Here is a 2,853-nt window from a genome sequence, read left to right as displayed (position 1 = left end):
TCTAGCTAACTATTTACAAATTGCCATTGAGGACGCCCGTAGAACAGTGAGAGTCTTCCTCGATACGATGGCAGCACCCGTCAGGAAAGACAATAAGTGGAAGGCAACACAAAAAAAAAACTAATTAACTCAATGGGTGCTGCCTAAACCATCTTTCCTTTTTTGATGATCTCACTGCAGTTAAGGTATGCAGACTAAAATGCAGATGAAACTGAGCATGATGATTAACTGAATGGGTAGCCTGCATAAACTCTCTCTCTCTCTTTTGATGATCTATCTCGCTGCAGCGCTAAGGGATACAAACTAAAATGTAGATAAAAAAAACTATTGAACGGAGCCTGATGGCATGGGAAGGAGGACGCTGCAGCATATAGCAGCTCGGTGTGGTTCTGTCAATTGCAGCTGGAATCAAATAGATCGTCCTGCTATTGTGTGGAAGCAGCAAAAACATTTGGGCCTTGTTTAGTTTTAAAAACTTTTCCCAAAAAGTGATACAGTAGCCATTACATTGAATCTTGCGATACGTGTATGAAGTATTAAATGTAGACGAAAAAAAAACTAATTGCACAGTTTGGTTGGAAATCGCGAGACGAACGTTTTGAGCCTAATTAGTCCATAATTGAATACTAATTGCTAAATAAAAACGAAAGTGTTACAGTAGCCAAAATCTCAAACTTCACCCAACTAAACAAGGCCTTGGTTGTAAAAAAGCTAGAAAAATGTCACAATGTACTGGCACACACATAATCTTTACATACGAATCCTGCGCCCAAACCGCGGCCAACCAGCGTGCCACGTCACGGGCTTTTCGTGGCCGTTCGATCGGGCGCGCGGACGGCCCAGATCGGGCGAGCGGTGGTTATTTTTCTAAAAACCCCTTCTATTTTTCGGAAATCAACCCACGCTCTAGAGGCCTAAAGTATATTTTACAAAAACACACCTCAAATTATTTTAAAATCAACCCGCAGTGCAGATCGGATGGGCCTCCGACTCGCGGCCATCCGCCTGTCGCGCGCCTCTCCACACCCCCCGCCCCCCCCCCCCCCCCCCCCCATCGCCGAGCCATTTCCTCCAGCCTCCGCATCTCCCGGGCCTCTCCCCTACCGGGAGGAGAAGCAGCGCCCCCCTTGTTCTGCATCGCGATTCGCGCGTCCCCTCGACTCTGCGCGCTCCTCCCCCACGACCTGGTGCCGGGTCGAGAGGGCCACGCGAGCAACACCCCACGCTTGCAGCCGCAAGCGCAGCGGCGTCGTCAGAAAGTGAGCCACATCCGCTCCTGCTTCTCGACGTGAGGCAATCGACGAGCCTGCCTCAGAGTCACAGCAAGAGTAGTACGAAACCACCAAGTGCTCCACCAGTGCTCCGTTGTCACCTTCCCCGGAAACACGCGCACGGCGAGCTCTGCTCTTCTTCAAATTCGTTGCACATGGTAAACCAGAGCCAAATCCCTCCTATATCTAGCTCTTTCAATTCGTTGCACATCCCTTTGAGTGCTTTTAATGTGGATCTATGGCAGGTTTGTTCCTTCCTTCTCTCTATGCGTTCCCTGCTACGGCTAGAAGATGAACAGTAGTACAAGCTAATAAGAACTTGAACATTTGTATTAATCCATGTAGAAACGTGTGAAAACCATAGGAAAATAATTATAGATCTAAATAATGTGAAATTAATTTTGTTAGATTCATAACTTTATACTCTACCTGTGGAAAATATGTTTGCACTATTACTCTAGCCAAAATTTCTTTACTTATTTATTATAATGTTCAGAACTTGATAAATGCAAAATAGATTCTCTAGCATTATTCAACTTTGGGATTTGTTATTTTTTCAGGTGCCTCAAAAATGGCATCTGTTCAAGCAACTGCTATGAGCCATGAGATGAAGATTTAATAGAAAGATGTACTAATCTTGAAGCAAGGTCAAAAGATCAATGTCGTCGTCTGAACCTAGGACTGATTTCAGGCGCTTGACTTTTAGAAAAAATGTTCCACTTTTTGTAGAGGCAAATTTAAGTTGGCAGATGCAAAATGCTCATGGCCACCTTCAAGGTCATGGCGAGCGAGCACAAATTCAAATATGAGTACTGGACAATTAATAGCAAGATGAAATTAAATCTGAATATAAAGAGATAGGTCAGTTTGTTTCATATGCCACCATATATCTAAGACTAGATGTTTTAGAAGCCTAACAACTATTATACCTGTGTAAAAAAACGCATTATTGTACAGATAGAGCCATATAAAACGCCTTCATGAATACTTGGGCCAGAAGATTTAAATCATGGTATTAGCAATCAAAGCATATTTTAGGCATTATATCTTGGCATGCCGTCCTTACATCTCCATCTAACTGAGTATGGATTTTTATCTATCTCAATTGCAGAAGAGAAGATCCTCCACTCCTTCCACCAGTCTGGTAGGATGAAAAAAAAGGAGGCTTGCCTTTAGTACGCCTAAAGTGTCAAAAAAAAATTAGAGAGAGGGAATGGGACAAGCATGATCAAGTGCTCACCATAGCAAGCCTCTGGTATCAAAATTTATAAGATCTGATAACCCTCCTTTGTCAGTGTTATTCTATAACTATAGGCCTCTGTGGTGACCCACACTCAAAGTACAAAACTGCTGGTTCCTTCTGTTAGAGAGTATGACCCTGTTCACTTGTTGGTTTCAGCCAGGCTTATTCAATCAGCCAACAGTGTTTTCCTTTCACAAAAAACCAGCACCAGCCAGCCCAAACCAGCACCAGCACCAACCAGCGAACACACTCTATACTTACTGATGCCCTGTACCAATCTACACGCTTATATGTACAAATAAACAATATATACTTTGTTATCGTTGCCAGCATTATGAA

At 43.4% G+C, this 2,853-nt stretch overlaps 1 long non-coding RNA gene across 1 annotated transcript; it reads left to right on the top strand.

The window, feature by feature from the left end:
- The first annotated feature begins 1,166 nt into the window (after positions 1 to 1,166).
- On the top strand, positions 1,167 to 2,639 carry LOC136525255 (uncharacterized). The gene is made up of 3 exons (XR_010776459.1): positions 1,167 to 1,429; positions 1,832 to 2,283; positions 2,383 to 2,639. It is a non-coding gene; the product is annotated as an uncharacterized lncRNA (long non-coding RNA).
- Positions 2,640 to 2,853: the final 214 nt, after the last annotated feature.

The sequence above is a fragment of the Miscanthus floridulus genome, chromosome 19 (assembly GCF_019320115.1).
Source record: "Miscanthus floridulus cultivar M001 chromosome 19, ASM1932011v1, whole genome shotgun sequence".
Classification (NCBI taxonomy): domain Eukaryota; kingdom Viridiplantae; phylum Streptophyta; class Magnoliopsida; order Poales; family Poaceae; genus Miscanthus; species Miscanthus floridulus.
Note: the sequence above shows the minus strand (reverse complement) of the source record. Positions and strands in the feature narration are given on the sequence as shown.